Source organism: Staurois parvus, unplaced genomic scaffold (assembly GCF_062004578.1).
Source record: "Staurois parvus isolate SC_StPar_1 unplaced genomic scaffold, SC_StPar_1.0 ptg000320l, whole genome shotgun sequence".
In the NCBI taxonomy this organism is placed as follows: Eukaryota; Metazoa; Chordata; class Amphibia; order Anura; family Ranidae; genus Staurois; species Staurois parvus.
The window spans coordinates 106,039-122,673 of NW_028318116.1; the positions used below are offsets into that span (position 1 = coordinate 106,039).

Genomic DNA, 16,635 nt, shown 5'->3' on the forward strand with positions numbered 1-16,635 from the left:
TTGTCTGATCAATTTTTCAGCAATGCTAAATCATGTTATAAAAATCTACTTGAATGTCCATCCTATTACACCCCTTGTGTTGTCATATGTTAGAGGTTGAGTCAGTCGTGGCATATCTACCCATACATTGCCCAAGTTCCCAGTTGTGTGCCAGCAGAATGCACATACAAGTGTCAGTGACCAGGTAGAAGGGTGACTTGTCACACACTTGTGTTTGCGCAGTGGGTGTGTAAGTCTTTTTACAACTTATATATTCAGAGTAAAGACAACATCAATCTCATTGTTGGTATATTGCTGCACCTTCGAACCAGTTCTGCAGATATATAAAGGTCTTGCCTGTTACTGGAAAGGAGGCATTGGGACAACACTTACAGGTATGTAACTCTATTCATTACTGTAAAGGTGTAAGACTATGAGACAGGACCTCAGAGCAAAGTCATTGTAGACCAGAGTTTCTCAACCAGGGTTCCACCAGAGGTTGTTAGGGGTTCTTTGAGCAATGAGCAATGTTTGCCTCTCAGAAAAGTTCCCACTGACACCATTGAACTTTTTAGTTGTCTGTAGGGGGATAATCCTTCCTAATGACCACAAGTGTAAGGAGCATACTTCCCACTGACCATGAGTTGTAGATATAATCATTTTTAGCTGGAGTTCTCTGAGCCAGAAAGTTATTTCAATGGTTCCTCAGTGTTATGCATGCATCATACATACTAGGGGGGGTACAACTGGGGGAATCAATGGTGGAGAAGGATCTGGGAGTTCTGGTAGATCACAAGCTTAATAATGGCATGCAATGCCAAGTTGTGGTTTCTAAAGCGAGCAAAATCCTCTTGTATTAAAAGAGGTATAGACTCCAGAAAGAGAGAGAGATATCATATTACCCCAGTACAAATCATTAGTAATACCTCATCTGGAATATGCAATTCAGTTTTGGGCACCAATTCACAAAAAGAACATTGGGGAACTGGAGAAAGTACAGAGAAGGGCAACCAAACTGATAAGAGGCATGGAGGAGCTCAGCTATGAGGAAAGATTAGAGGAACTTAATTTATTCTCTCTTGAGAAGAGGAGATTAAGGGGGAATATGATCACCATGTGTAAATACATCAGTGGTTCATGTAGTGAACTCGGTGTAGAGCTATTCACCCTGAGGTCATCATAGAGGACAAGGGGGCACTCTTTATGTCTGGAGGAAAAGAAATTTAATCTCCAAACATGGAAAGGTTTCTTCACATTGAGAGCTGTGAAAATGGAATAGACTCCCTCAAGAGTTGATTCTGGCCAGCTCAGTAGATTGCTTTAAAAAAGTCCTGGATTGTTTCTTAGATAGACAGAATATAACTGGATACTAACATTTATAAGTAAAGTTTATCCAGGGAATATCTGATTGCCTCTTGGGGGATCAGGAAGGAATTTTTTTCCCTGCAGGAGCAAATTGGATCATGCTTTGCTGGGTTTTTTTTGCCTTAATCTGGATCAACTGTGGGTATAGGATTATAATTTTTTTTTTTTTTTTTTATGGTTGAACTGGATCAACCTTTCTCTTTTTTCAGCCAGACTAACCATATAACTATGGAAAGGTTAAAAAAGGTAGTGCCCACCCATTTATTTTGCCGCACAGTGATGCAAAGCGTCACTGCGTGTGTTCACCCCAATCCTCTGCCTTTGCAGCTTAAGGGGGAGCAGTTGGGGGGTTCCCTGAGCCCAGAAAGTTATTTTAAGGGTTCCTCGGTGTTGAAAAGGTTAAAAAAGGCAGTTGTAGACCATCTAAACTCCGTTTGGTTGCTATACTGAAGTGACCAAATTTTCAAACCATGGTTCATAATAAAAAAAAAGTGTGTAATTGTAGCTTGCGCAGAGGACTAATCAGTTAGACTGGCTGCTGCTAGCAAAACCACAAATCTGTACCACTGTACCACTGACTTCAACATTGGGGCACTATTCCTCCCGCTGACTACAACGTTGGGGCACTATTCCTCCCACTGACTTCAACATTGGGGCACTATTCCTCCTGCTGACTACAACGTTGGGGCACTATTCCTCCCACTGACTTCAACGTTGGGGCACTATTCCTCCTGCTGACTACAACGTTGGGGCACTATTCCTCTCACTGACTTCAACGTTGGGGCACTATTCCTTCCACTGACTTCAACGAAGGGGCACTATTCCTTCCACTGACATTAATGATGGGGTACTATTCCTCCCACTGACTTCAATGTTGGGGCACTATTCCTCCCACTGACTTCAACATTGGGGCACTATTCCTCCCATTGACTTCAACGTTGGGGCACTATTCCTCCCACTGACTTCAACGTTGGGGCACAACTCCTCCCAATGACATCAATGATGGGGCACTATTCCTCCTACTGAATTCAACCTTAGGGCACTATTTCTTCCAATGTCAGGGCACAATTCCTCCCATTGACATTAACGATGGGGCACAATTCCTCCCAATAACACCAACAATGGGGCCTTATTTACTCCCCCTGATGCCACTTGCCCAAGTTTCTACTCCCACTTGCCCGAGTCCAGCCCTCTAAAGTCTGAATGACAGTAATCTGGCCCTTTGTTTAGAAAGTTTGGAGACCCCTGGTTTAAGTGTATGTCTAGCCAAAATGATTTTTTTTAGTTTTGGACAGAGTGGGGAAGGATTAGATGAGTGTTGGGGTTTAAACAGATAATCAGGGCTTCATTTGTGAGGCTTCCTCTTACAGGGACACAAATACAAAGCTGACAGGGGTTCTACCTTCCCCAAAATCAACTAAAAACACGTTTATTTATGTTTGGTAAAACCGTTGTCATCTGGACAGTAAGGACTGTTAACACTAGCGTTAGCCCACTGAAGAGATATCTGCAGTGGATCATTCTTGAGAGGGCATTTTACAGGCAGCTAGGAGGATTTCTGTGTTTTACCCACAAGGACCTGCACCACTGAGCCACAACCTTGTGCAAGTGGTTATGGGGTGATTGCGATGTGGCCTATTCAGGTGAACAGGTTGCGTTTGGAGGGTGGTAGTGTCCACCCATATTTTTGCCGCACAGTGATGCAAAGCGTTGTGGCATGTGTTCACCCCAATCCACTGCCTTTGCAGCCTAAGGCAGGGTGGTAAAAATGTGTGTCTTACATGACTGTTATAAGAGAAGAAAATTGTGGTGGGCACAGTGGAGAGTGATATTTTCCAATGGATAGCTGACTTCCTTTTTATACAAAGTCTTCCCTTCACCCATTTTGCTTGACATGGCAACTTACAGGAAACCACAAACTGTGAATCATCTCAGTTTTTGTACAGAAGTGAACATTCTGTAGGTGTTATTAGTGACTCCACTGCATAATAAAGCACTTTAGGGCTTACTTGGTGGAGATCTGTCATAAGTAGTCACAGAGGCAGCCATTGCTGATGGCTCCATTTAAAAATACTGGTTGCCTGGCGGTCACATGGGCCCTCTGGCTTTAATTATTTGAGTCATTGATCTGGAACGTGTACCCTGATCAGGGCTCCTGACCTTTTCTCTGACTATCCTTTGTGCATACTTGTTTCTGGTCAGTGCTTTGGAAAGTATTGCAAAGACAGCAATAAAAACCTTGGAAGTAGAAGAAAGGTATAGGGCGATGGATCTCTTAAAGTAGTCGATGTTCTCAGTCAGGTTTTAAGCAGTGTAGAGAAACAATTGAGTACTGACGTGATACTTTTTTTATTTGCACTAACATACAATTTTGAGGACAAGCTTTCGGGGTATGTCCCCTTCTTCAAGGTCCAGGCAGTACTACTACAAAGTTTTAGCAGAATGTTAAATGTTAGAATGTTAGTGTTGGCGAAACAGGACAGAAGTTGCAAACAAGGATGAATTTGCACAGAGATACCAGCAAGGAACATAAAGAAGATGACTTTTGCACACCTGTGGGACACCATTTTGCACAACCAGACCACACTATGGAAGACCTCAATATTTTAGTTCTTAAAGGAAATTTCAAGTATCACGGACAGTACTCAATTGTTTCTGTCGCAAGTGCACTAATACAGCTACAATCACCTCAAGCAGTGTCGATGAAATTATTCTCTTTAGATTGCTCTTCCTGGAGTTGTGGCTGAAGGTCAGTTCTTAGCTTGGGTAAGGAGTGAGTGTGCAAGTTACGATATATATATATATATATATATATACACATACACTGTGTGTGTGTATATATATATATATATATATATATATATATATATATATATATATATATATATATGTGTGTGTGTGTGTATATATATATATATATATATATATATATACTGTATGTGTGTATGTATACACTAAATTACCAAATGCATTGGGACGCCTGCCTTTAAACGCACATGAACTTCAATGGCATTCCAGTCTTAGTCCCTAGGGTTCAATATTGAGGTGGCCCACCATTTGCAGCTATAACAGCTTCAGCTCTGCTGGGAAGGCTGTCCACAAGGTTTAGGAGGGTGTCTATGGGAATGTTTGACCATTCTTCCAGAAGTGCATTTATGAGGTCAGGCACTGATGTTGGACGAGAAGGTCTGGCTCGCAGTCTCTGCTCTAATTCATCCCAAAGGTGTTCTATAGGAGGCCAGGACTCTGTGCAGACCAGTCAAGTTACTCCACCCCAAACTCCCTCATCCATGTCTTTATGGACCTTGCTTTGTGCACTGGTGCACAGTCATGTTGGAACAGGAAGGGGCCATCCCCGAATTGATCCCACAAAACAGGGAGTATGAAATTGTCCAAAATGTCTTGGTATGCTGATGCCTTAAGAGTTCCCTTCACTGGAACTAAGGGGCCAAGCCCAACCTCTGTAAAACAACCCCACACCATAATCCCCCCTCTACAAAACTTCACACTTGGCACAATGCAGTCAGGCAAGTACCGTTCTCCTGGCAACCGCCAAACCCAGACACATCCATCAGATTGCCAGAGAAGTATGATTCCTAACTCCAGAGAATACGTCTCCACTGCTCTAGAGTCCAGTGGCAGCGTGCTTTACACCACTGCATCCGATGCTTTGAATTGCACTTGGTGATGTAAGGCTTGGATGCAGCTGCTCGGCCATGGAAACCGATTCCATGAAGCTCTCTACGCACTGTTGTTGTGCTAATCTCAAGGACACACCAAGTTTGGAGATCTTTAGCTATTGTCTCTGCGGACAGTTGGCAACTTCTGCACACTGTGCGCTTCAGCATGCCACTTTATGGCTGAGTTGCTGTTGTTCCCAGTTTATTCCACTTTGTTGCAATACCACTAACAGTTGTCTGTGGAATATTTAGTAGCAAGGAAATTTTACAGACGGAGTTATTGCACAGGTGGCAACCTATCACGGTACCGTGCTTGAATTCACTGAGCAATCCATTCTCTCACAAATGTTTGTAGAAGCAGTCTGCATGCCTAGGTGCTTGATTTTATACACCTGTGGCCATAGAGGTGATTGGAACACCTGAATCTAGTGATTTGGAGGGGTGCCCCAATTCTTTTGGCAATATAGTGTTCTGTCTTGGCATCGGTTGTACTTGTGGCGAGATTCGTTTAGACCCGGTCTGTCAGAATGTGTGCAGCAAGTTGAATGATCGCCTTAACAGATAGTTTACTCAATGAATAACAACTTCAGAGGTGTTTTCCAAAGCTTCTTTATGCTTCAAGGTAACAAAGGTATGAACATAAAGGTGTTTTCATAGGTAAATTTCCAGTGATGTACATAGCCTCCTCACTCTACAGTATCTTGATAACCACTAAACAAAAATGGTGTTACAACAGGAAATGAAGGTGGAAGCAACCAACTAGTCAGAAACAGCAGGGGTGTGTGGATGATACCAAATAACATTATAATATAACATGTAAATAACAACTGCTAAACAGTAAAGCTGCGTGGCAGCACACTCCCCGTCTGGTATCGAGAGATACCACTACACAATTATTTTCTTCCTTTTAAAATACTATTAACATTGCATACAGTAAAATACTATCTAACCTTCTCAATTCTGCAAGTTAGCTACATTAGAGGTCTTAAGTGACTCCCTCACATAACACTGAATCAGAATTACTAGAAGCAGGCATAATTAGGACAATCTCAGTGACTGGTCTGAAGAAGGTTTTGAGTCTCCGTCCTTAACGATCCTGACTTCCACACATCGGACTCTTCCATCATCACTGGCAATGGCTTTTGTAATAAGTCCAACTGGCCACTGGATCCGGTGAGTTTTCTGGTCTTTTAGCAGGACTAGGTCCCCTTCCTTTAAGTTGGGCTTCTGGGTTTGCCACTTTTTAAGTCCTTGGAGAAGTGTGAGGTATTCCTTCCTACATCTGTCCCAGAAACGATCTGCAAGGTATTGAGCGTATCTCCACTGACGTTTATATACATCCTTTTCATCGAAAATACCCTTTGGCGCTTGAATCTGTCCAATCTTCCTGCTCAATAATGTAGCTGGAGTTAAGATAGTCAGAAATTCTGGGTCTGTAGATACGGCAGTCAATGGTCTTGAGTTGATTATTGCTGCTCAGCAAGGAATGTGGTGAGCACCTCATGGGTAAGGCGTGAAGAACTTACGTCAAGCAACATTGAGTCCAGTATGCGCCTTGCCATCCCAATCATGCGTTCCCATGCTCCGCCCATGTGCGAAGAGTGTGGTGGGTTGAATTTCCATACGCAGCCTTGATCACTCAAATAATTTCCAACTTGTTGTTGGTCTATCTGTAACTCTCTGCAAGCACCAATGAAATTAGTTCCACAATCTGATCTCAACAACTTCACAGGACCTCTTAGAGCAATAAATTTCCTTAGAGCGTTGATAAAACTTGAAGTGTCCATTGACTCAATCACTTCGATATGTACAGCTCTTACACTTAAGCAAGTGAACATTACAGCCCATCTTTTGCTGTTGACTTCACCACCACGAGTTCTTCTGGTCATTACTATCCATGGTCCAAACACATCAATCCCAACATATGCAAAGGGTGCATCTTCACTCAGTCTGTCTGCAGGTAGGTCAGCCATCTGTTGATACTGCTATCTACCTCTTAACTTCTGACATTTGACACAGTTATGAATAATCGTGGCTATTTGTCTTTTCACTCCAATTATCCAGAACCCTGCAACTCTAATAGCACCTTCGGTATAGTGTCTTCCTTGATGTCTGACTCTCTCATGGTAATGCCAGATAATCAAGGTTGCCAAATGGTGGTTTCTTGGTACTATCAAAGGGTTCTGTTCCCTTCTTAGCAGGCTTGACTTATTCAGTCGTCCCCCAACTCTAAGCATGCCTTCATTGTCGATTATTGGGTTCAGCTTGAATAGTGGGCTACCCTTTGAGACTGGTCTATTGCTTCTCAAACACTTAATCTCTTCTGCAAAGACTTCTTCTTGCACACGACGTATGATAAATAACTCTGCCTTCTCATACTCTAACGCATTGGGTGACTCCTTGCAGGTGTGCCATCCATGACAAGACGATGTCTGGTTGGACTTGCGGAAAATCTGTGCAATGTGACTCAATCTTGCTATAGTCTTCACCAATCTTTTCCAAGAAGAGAAACGTTCAAAACGTCTTACCTCCAAGTTTCTTCTTGAGCAGATGTTAGAACTCAATGTTATAACTTCAGGGCGGATTTCCTGATCAGTGTCTGGATCCACCAGGTAGAAATCGATATCTTCTTCTGAGTTTGTAGAAGACTGGGCTGTTAAAAACTTGGGTCCTGTAAACCAAATGGTTTGTGTGAGGACAGCTGCTGGCACTGACCTCGTGGCAATGTCGGCGGGATTCAAACCAGTCGGGACATAGTTCCATTGTTCAGGTCTACTGATTTTTCTTATTCGTTCTACCCTGTTAGCCACGTACACATAGAACCTTCTTACACTGTTGCATATGTAGCCAAGTACAACCTTGCTGTCAGTGTAGTACTTTACCTGATCAATTTCAGTGTCCATTTCGTTTTGCAGGAATTCTGCAACTTCGACAGCTAGGGTTGCTCCACACAATTCTAATCTTGGAATAGTGTGAGCCAGTTTTAGAGCTAACTTGGCTCTTCCTAGAAGAAACCCGACATGGGATCTCCCGGAGGGATCTATGATCTTGAGATAAGCCACGGCCACTATAGCCTCGGTGGACGCATCACAAAAGATATGAATCTCTTTCCTCTGACTTCTTGAAGTTGAAGTAAGTGAATAGCAGCGTGGGATATAAAGTTCTTCCAATACCTTCAAGGAGTCTCTCCATTTCTCCCATTTAGGTAGTAGGTCTGCTGGCAGAGGGGCATCCCAATCTGTCACTCTCTCAGTAAGCTGATGAAGTATGGATCTCCCTTGGACGGTAACTGGAGTCACGAAGCCTAGGGGATCGTAAAGGCTATTGACAGTTGACAGGACTCCTCGTCTGGTGAATGGCTTCTTGGTGTCAGAGACCTGAAAGGTGAATGCATCTGAAGTTACATTCCAGAGAAGACCGAGACTCCTTTGCATGGGTAGGGCATCTACTCCCAAATCCAAATCCTTTAAATCTTTAGCATGATCTTCTGGATTAAAAGCCTTCATTACTTCACTGCTATTAGATGCGATCTTATGAAGCCTTAAGTTAGCAGTCAACAGGAGCTGTTGAGTTCCTTTTATCAGATTGATGGCTTCTTCAGGTGTTGGGAAGGATTTCAGACCATCATCTACATAGAAATCTCTCTCAATGAATTGCCTGGTGGCAAATCCAAATTCCTTTTCACCTTCCTGTGCTGTTCTTCTCAGTCCATAAGTTGCCACGGCAGGAGATGGACTATTGCCAAAGACATGGACTCTCATGCGATAATCTATCACCTGATCATTAATGTCATTGTTGCGGTGCCACAAGAATCTGAGATAATTTCTGTGGTCTTCTTTGACTACGAAACAGTGGAACATCTGTTGGATGTCAGCTGTCACGGCAATGGGTTCCTTCCTGAACCGTATCAACACTCCTACAAGGTTGTTCGTTAGATTTGGACCCGTTAGAAGAACGTTGTTTAAAGAAGTTCCCTTGAACTGAGCGCTTGAGTCAAAGACGATTCTGATTTGCCCCGGTTTACGAGGATGGTAGATTCCAAAGGATGGAAGGTACCAGCATTTTTCACCTTCTTCAAGGTCTGGTGCTGGCTCGGCATGATGGTTATCTAGAATCTTCTGCATGAATGCTAGAAAGTGCTCTTGCATCTCAGGTTTGTTGCGTAGAGTTCTCTTAAGTGCTGCAAATCTGGCTAAAGCTTGTTCTCGATTGTTAGGGAGAGTAAGCCTTGGTACACGAAAGGGTAATGGAGCTACCCAACTGTTGGAGTTGTCCTTGAAGAACTCCTCTTTCATAATCTTGATAAACTCCTTGTCTTCGACCGAAGGAGCAATCTTGTTGTCATCACAAATAGTCTGGTACTGTAAGGGACCGCCCGGCGGTACCACTAGCACTCCACTAAATAGGTGTTTCCAGAGCACGGAGTCTAAGTCCCAGGGGACTTGTTCACCAGGGCCCCTGATGGTGGGGATGGACTTGGAGCCCCCCGAGACCAGGTCGTGGCTACTGGGCAAACCCGTTAGTGGTAGTGGTATTCGCCGAGGGCTCCTGCGGGGAAGAGCCTGATATGAGGAGGTCAGGAGACCCCACTGGGAGGGATGGACGGATGGATGGATGGATGGCTGAGCAGGTGCGGGGTCAGACAAGCCGGGTCGGTAACAGGGAGGACGGTATGGTACAAGGCAGCGGGCAGAGAATAGTCGGATCACACGCCAGGTCAGCAACAGCAGGTCAGATCCAATAGGGGGCATTCAAGAGAGAGGTCAGGCAAAGCAAGGGTCAGGGCAGGAGAAATACAGCAAGGTCAAGCACAATCCGGGTCAGCAACTTACTATTCACAGGTTCGCAGATACAGGATACAGGTAAGACCAGAAGGCACTGAATGACAGCTCAGGGCCATTTAAATATCCCGCCCTGCGCTGCCATTGGTGCCCAGCGGGTGGCCGCGGCTTCTACTGCGCATGCGCGAACTCGAACGCCGCGGCCGGCCCGGACCTAATGCTCGAGTCCCAGCACAGGGCGGCACACTGCGCCTGCGCCGGGACCATCGCGGCGGAGACCGAGGGGATCCCTGACATTGCCCCCCCCCCTACGGGCAACCTCCGGATGCCCACCCGATCTCTCCACCACGGGTGATCGCGAAAGAACCTCCGGACAAGTCTAGGTGCATGGACATTATGGGCAGGTTCCCAAGAATTATCCTCAGGGCCATAGCCCTTCCATTTGATTAGGAATTGGGTCTGGCCCCCCCTCCTTCGGCACTTCAAGATTGATTCCACCTCAAATTCCTCTTCCCCTTCTACCGATATGGCCTGCGGAGGCCCAGATTCTCGTTCAGGGAAGGTATCCGGGACTACTGGCTTCAGCAGGGACACATGGAAGACTGGGTGGATCTTGAGTGTGTCAGGGAGGACAAGTTCGTAGGCCACCTCGTTGACCATCCGCTTAACGCAAAAGGGTCCTATAAATTTAGGGCCTAATTTCTTTGAAGGGCAAAGCATCCTTAAGTTAGAAGTAGACAACCAAACCTTCTCACCGGGTCGCAACACCAGATCTCCCCTTCGTCTCTTGTTGAATGCCCTCTTGTAGTCATCTTGGGCCCGAATTAGGGCTTCCTGTAGCTTCTTGTTGTTCGAGGAGAAGAACGTCAATGTATCCTGCGTTGCCGGAATTGGGCATTCCGGGACCAAGTCTGGGAGGAAGGTAGGGTGAAACCCACAATTGGAGAAGAACGGGGACTGCCCCGTTGCCGAATGGCACGCGTTGTTGTACGCGAATTCCGCCAAGGGTAGAAGTGGTATCCAGTCATCCTGGGCAAAAGATGTATAGCAGCGCAGGTACTGCTCCAGAGTCTGGTTGGTTCTCTCGGTCTGTCCGTTGGACTGAGGGTGAAATGCAGAAGAGAGGGACAGTTGGATGTTCAGAGCTTTACACAGAGCCCTCCAAAATCTTGAGGTAAACTGAACCCCTCGGTCAGAGACGATGTCTTCAGGGACCCCGTGCAGTCTTACAATCTCTCGAATGAATACTCGCGCAGTTTCGGCTGCCGACGGAGTCTTCCTTAATGGTATAAAGTGGGCCATCTTAGATAAACGGTCCACGGCCACAAGAATTGCTGTGTGGTCCCGTGAAGGTGGGAGCTCGACTATGAAGTCCATCGAAATTTTCTGCCAAGGCCGTTCGGGAATTGGTAAAGGCCGCAGAAGACCCCAAGCCTTGCACCTTGATGGTTTGTTCCTCTGGCAGGTGATGCAGGAGTTGACGTAGTGTTTGCAGTCTTTTGCCATGTCCGGCCACCAGAAGGAGCGTCGGAGGAGCTCTAAGGTCTTGGCCGACCCAAAGTGCCCTGCCATCGGGTGGTCATGGCAATGGCCCAAGACCAGAGTTCGGATTCCCTCTGGCACCATAATCCGATCTCCCTTCCACAGGAGTCCCCCTTTGTTCTGGAGGGGCACCCCGGCTGGGATGGATAAGGCCGTGGACGCCTCCATTATCTTGGAACGAAGGTCCGTCTGGAGCGCCAAGAAGTTTCCTGAAGACAGGATAGTGTCGGGCGCTGGGGCCTCCTTGGCGTCCTCGTACATTCGTGACAACGCATCTGGCTTCGTATTCTTTGATCCCGGCCTGTATGTAATGTGGAAATTGAATCTTGAGAAGAACAGTGCCCATCTCGCCTGTCGTGGGCGTAAGCATTTGGCGGTCCTCAGGTACTCCAGATTCTTATGATCCGTAAATATTAAGATGGGGTGTGAGGCACCTTCCAGCAGGTACCTCCATTCCTCTAACGCTGTCTTAATCGCCAGAAGTTCACGATCACCGATATCGTAGTTCCTTTCCGCCGGGGTGAGTTTCCGTGAGAAGAATGCCACAGGGTGGAGCAATTCCCTGGTGCCCTTTCGCTGGGACAGGATGGAACCTACCGCATTCTCTGACGCATCTACCTCCAAGATGTAGGGTAAGGCGGCATCGGGGTGACCCAGGATGGGTGCCGAAGTGAATAGTTTCTTCAAAGCTTCAAAAGCTTCCTGCGCCTCTGGCGTCCACCTGAATCGAGTTCCAAGCTTGGTTAGCTGAGTAATGGGGGAGACCAGACCCGAGAAGTTCTTGATGAACTTGCGGTAAAAGTTTGCGAACCCGACAAACCGTTGGACGCCCTTCCTGTCTGTGGGTTCAGGCCAATCCAGTATTGCAGAGACTTTCTGAGGGTCCATCGCGACCCCCGCGGTGGAGATAATCAGACCCAGAAAAGTAATACTAGACTGTTCAAAGCAACATTTGTCAGCTTTGGCGTATAAGCCATGCTGCCGCAACCGCCCTAATACCTTTGCTACGTGAACCCTGTGCTCCCCCAGAGAAGGTGAAAAAATCAAAATATCGTCTAAGTAGACTATAACAAAGACATCCAGGAAATCCCTAAAAATGTCGTTCACAAAGTGTTGGAAGGTGGCGGGTGCATTGCACAGACCGAACGGCATGACCAGATACTCGAAGTGGCCGAAGCGGGTGCGGAATGCCGTTTTCCACTCGTCCCCCTCCCTTATGCGAACCAGGTTGTACGCTCCCCTTAAGTCCAGTTTTGTGAACACCACTGCCGCCTTTAAACTCTGGAATAATTCTGGTACCAACGGCAGGGGGTAACGGTTTTTGATTGTAACTCTATTCAATTCCCGGTAATCAATACACGGTCTCAAGGTCTTGTCCTTTTTTTCTACAAAGAAAATCCCTGCCCCTGCTGGAGAGGTAGAGGGGCGGATGAATCCCTTCTGCAGGCTGTCCTCAATGTATTCCCTAAGGGCCCCCAATTCGAGCTCCGAAAGGGGGAAGATCCGCCCGAAAGGGATCTCTGAGCCAGGTAACAGGTCGATGGGACAGTCATACGGGCGGTGGGGGGGTAGAGTATCTGCTCCCCGTTTACTGAATACATCAAGGAATTCATGGTAGGCTGCCGGAATGACCTGCCTTAAGTCGGCATCCCCCTCTGAGCACACAAGGACCTGGGGAACCCCCGGGCCCGAAGTGCGGCAGTGTTCCCGACAGTATGAGGAAGGGAACGAGACTACCCTGGTTTCCCAGTCAATCTGGGGGTTATGAGCCCGTAACCACGGAAGCCCCAGAATGACTGGAAAAAGGGGTGATGCAATGGCATCCAAGCGGAGGAGTTCCTGGTGTTGGCTGGCAATGGTGGTAGAAATGGAAGGGGTCTCCTGGTTAACCACCCCTGATCTTATCCGGGACTCATCGGCCAGAAATATGTTGAACCCCTTTTCTTTTGGTTGGAGGGGAATACCCTGCTGGTGAGCAAAATTAATATCTACAAAACAGCTGCATGCCCCCGAGTCAATAATGGCTGTCACTTCCACGGTCCTTTCTGGCAGCTGAAAGGAGAGGGGTACAACTAAGTATTGGGAAGAATGAACATCGCCAACAGATAAGGAAGAAGAGGTGCACTTACTCAGTTTCTGCGGGCAGGATCGTACCATGTGACCAGCTTCACCACAGTAGAGGCATAGGTTCTGGGAGCGTCTGCGCTGGCGTTCCTCTGGAGATAGCTTAGGTCGCGCCAGGCCTAGCTGCATGGGTTCAGGAGCATCCTCCGGTGGTGGGTTCAGGAACTGTGGCCTAGTGGATTGGCTGTGACCCTGGAAAGACCCCCAGGAACCTCCTCGACCCTGACCGGACCTCTCAAACCTGCGTTCCCGCAGTCTTCGGTCAATCTTGATGGTTAGTGCAATTAAGTCTTCAAGCGCCTCAGGCATTTCTACCCGGGCGAGCTCGTCTTTCAGGGCCTCTGACAGGCCCATGCGGAACTGGTGCACAAGGGCAAACTCGTTCCAGCGTGTGTCCCCCATCCAACGCCTAAAGTCAGAGGCGTACTCCTCCGCCACCCGTCGGCCCTGCCGGAGTGTGTAAATGGTAGCTTCGGCCGAAGCTGCCCACTGTGGGTCATCATATAAGATGGCCATTGCGTCAAAAAAAATGTTAACTGAGCCTAGGTGGGGGTCATTGTTCCCTCTCAGTCGGTGGGCCCAGTCTTGGGGTTCACCCTGCAGGAGGGAGATGACAAACCCCACCTTTACCGATTCCGTCAAAAAAGTACGAGGTTGCAACTTAAAATAGAGAAGGCAGGATTCACGGAACGACCTGAAGCGTGTGCGGTCCCCGTGAAAACGCTCCGGTAGGGGTACCTGGGGTTCGGTCATAGGAAGTGATGCGGGAACCCCTGAAGCAGGCCCAGGGGCCGCTACGGGCGGAGGTACGGGGGTCGGGGCCTGTGGTGCAGGGGCAGATATCGTGCAGGCCTGGAACCGATTTTCAATCTGCAAACACCTGTCCTGTAATACGTTTACCGCTTGCGTCAAGGAAGCCAGGTGCCTACAAACTTCCTCCAGCGGGGAGGGTCCTCCTCGAGGCTCCGTCATGGCCTTCTGGTACTGTAAGGGACCGCCCGGCGGTACCACTAGCACTCCACTAAATAGGTGTTTCCAGAGCACGGAGTCTAAGTCCCAGGGGACTTGTTCACCAGGGCCCCTGATGGTGGGGATGGACTTGGAGCCCCCCGAGACCAGGTCGTGGCTACTGGGCAAACCCGTTAGTGGTAGTGGTATTCGCCGAGGGCTCCTGCGGGGAAGAGCCTGATATGAGGAGGTCAGGAGACCCCACTGGGAGGGATGGACGGATGGATGGATGGATGGCTGAGCAGGTGCGGGGTCAGACAAGCCGGGTCGGTAACAGGGAGGACGGTATGGTACAAGGCAGCGGGCAGAGAATAGTCGGGTCACACGCCAGGTCAGCAACAGCAGGTCAGATCCAATAGGGGGCATTCAAGAGAGAGGTCAGGCAAAGCAAGGGTCAGGGCAGGAGAAATACAGCAAGGTCAAGCACAATCCGGGTCAGCAACTTACTATTCACAGGTTCGCAGATACAGGATACAGGTAAGACCAGAAGGCACTGAATGACAGCTCAGGGCCATTTAAATATCCCGCCCTGCGCTGCCATTGGTGCCCAGCGGGCGGCCGCGGCTTCTACTGCGCATGCGCGAACTCGAACGCCGCGGCCGGCCCGGACCTAATGCTCGAGTCCCAGCACAGGGCGGCACACTGCGCCTGCGCCGGGACCATCGCGGCGGAGACCGAGGGGATCCCTGACAGGTACACTGCATCACCAAAATCCTTGTAAGAAGTGAGCTTGCAGGTAATGCCATGGAGTACTTGATATGGAACTTCAGGATTGAAATCAAGTCTTTCCTTCACATAATAGTGCAATGGACATTTCATCGATCGATAGGTGTATGATCCCTCCACATTAGTTTTGTAGGAAGCTACATCCGAGAGTTTGTGAGATTGATCTAAACAAACTTCTCCTATTATCACCCATCCAAGATCAAGTTTCTGGGCATAAGGAGCATCATCTGGACCGTTACATACCTCTCTTATTTTATGAACTCTAGGAATGTCTCTCCCTAGAAGAATCAAGATCTTCGCATCCTTGTTAAGTGTAGGAATGCATTTAGCAATGTGGCTCAAATGAGGGTGATGATGTGCAACCTCAGGTGTGGGGATCTCTTCTCTGTTGTTCGGTAATTGATCACATTCGATTAGAGTAGGAAGAGGAAACTCTATGTTCTCATATTCTGATGCCACTATGAAGCCATGGGCTCTTCTTCCAGAAGTATTGACCCTTAATGCGCATGTCTGCAAGGTATAGGACCAGGCCTCTCCATAAATGTTGAATAAATCGAAGAATTCTGTACTTGCCAACGAGCGATTGCTCTGATCGCCGAGTATGGCATACATTTTTATGGCATTTTGTGGACATCCTTCAGGAAAAACCCTTACAAGACATATCTTGCTGCAAGACTTGCTATGAAGCCCTTCTCCACACACTTCTGTACATCTTGTGGTTACGGGGTTGGCATGTTGCTCAGTTCTCTCCCCGCCGTCATCTGAGGTGGTCTTGGGGTTGCTGCCGGTTGTAGGTTTCCTTTTGAACAGGTCTGAATGAAGAGCGTCCACATGCTTGTGTCAGGGCAGGGCTGTGGAACGGACAGGTAGGCCTAGTGGCAGGGTAAGGCACTGGCTGACGACAACCACCACCAACAGACCGAAGTCCCTCAGGGCGCGGAGTCTAAGTCCCAGGCTGCCCTTCACCAGGGCCCCTGATGGTGGGGATGGACTTGACGCAGCCAGGAACCAGGTCGCGGCCCCCGAGACACCCCGGCTGCGGTAATGGCCACCGCCAATGGCGTGTAGCTGGTGAGAATGACAATAGCGTAGTCAGGCAAGCCGAGTCGACAACAACAGGACAAAACAGTACAGAACAGTAGACAGAGAATCACAGGTCACGGGCCGGGTTCAGCAACAGAAGGTCAGATCGAAGGATACACAGAGAATGGTCTTAGTCACAAGCCAAGTCAGAATACCAGAAGAGTCACGAGCATATACACAGAGCTGTAGCAAGACAAAGACACAAGACACAAGTGCAAAGAGCATGTGCGGATCACAGGCTTATATGTACTCAGCCACACCCCTCTGGGCGATGGACCTCAGAGACCTGAAGGCATAAAAGCTTCCCACCATGCTCAGCAGAAATCCAAGATGGATGCCAGCACATG

The 16,635-nt window shown here is 47.8% G+C and overlaps 1 protein-coding gene across 1 annotated transcript in view; it reads left to right on the forward strand.

Annotated features, from left to right (window-relative positions):
* Positions 1-286: 286 nt before the first annotated feature.
* Positions 287-16,635, forward strand: part of LOC149457448 (struthiocalcin-2-like) — a 56,270-nt gene continuing 39,921 nt past the window's right edge. Inside the window, exon 1 of the mRNA XM_089683661.1 lies at positions 287-374. The gene's annotated coding sequence lies outside the window, so the exon portion shown is untranslated. The remainder of the gene's footprint in view (positions 375-16,635) is intronic.